We start from the raw sequence: 611 nt of genomic DNA, 5'->3' as shown, positions 1-611 counted from the left end.
TAGAAGAGGAGGGAGGGAGCAAGAAAAAACGGAGGGAAAGAAACACCTCGCATGTGTGAAGACAGACACTTCATAGAGAGTCTGTCAGGCACTATCTCACACTCTTAATCAAATGTGTAACACGCCGTACCTTTCCCACCACCAGAGACAGAGAGGGGGGGGGGGATTGAGCGAGAGGAAGAGAGAGAAAGAAAGAGGGAGAGAGAGAAAGAAAGAGAGAGAGAGCAAGCTAGAGAAAGAAAGAGAGTGAGCGAGAGAGAGAGAGAGAGAGAGACAAAGAGAGAGTGAGTGAGAGAGACAGAGAGAGAGAGAGACAGAGAGAGAGCGAGAGAGAGAGAGAGAGATAGGGAGAGAGGGAGAGAGAGCACGAAGCCACTTGTGTACAACCGTGTAGCGTTAACAATAAGATGGCAATGCCTCCTGGGAAATCTCAGACATTAGTGCAGTTAATGCCAGATTGTGCACATGAAAATAAGGCGAACAAACAAAGGAATGGAGAGTGGAATCAATGAGCCTCTAATGACTATTAAGAGTTGTCTTGGAATGAAAATAATTTGTGAGGAATTGTATAAAGGGGCTGTAAACAACAGATGTAAGCAATACATGTTTTC

The sequence above is a fragment of the Engraulis encrasicolus genome, chromosome 20 (assembly GCF_034702125.1).
Source record: "Engraulis encrasicolus isolate BLACKSEA-1 chromosome 20, IST_EnEncr_1.0, whole genome shotgun sequence".
In the NCBI taxonomy this organism is placed as follows: Eukaryota; Metazoa; Chordata; class Actinopteri; order Clupeiformes; family Engraulidae; genus Engraulis; species Engraulis encrasicolus.
The sequence above is the reverse complement of the archived record's forward strand: the minus strand, read 5'-3'. Positions refer to the sequence as shown.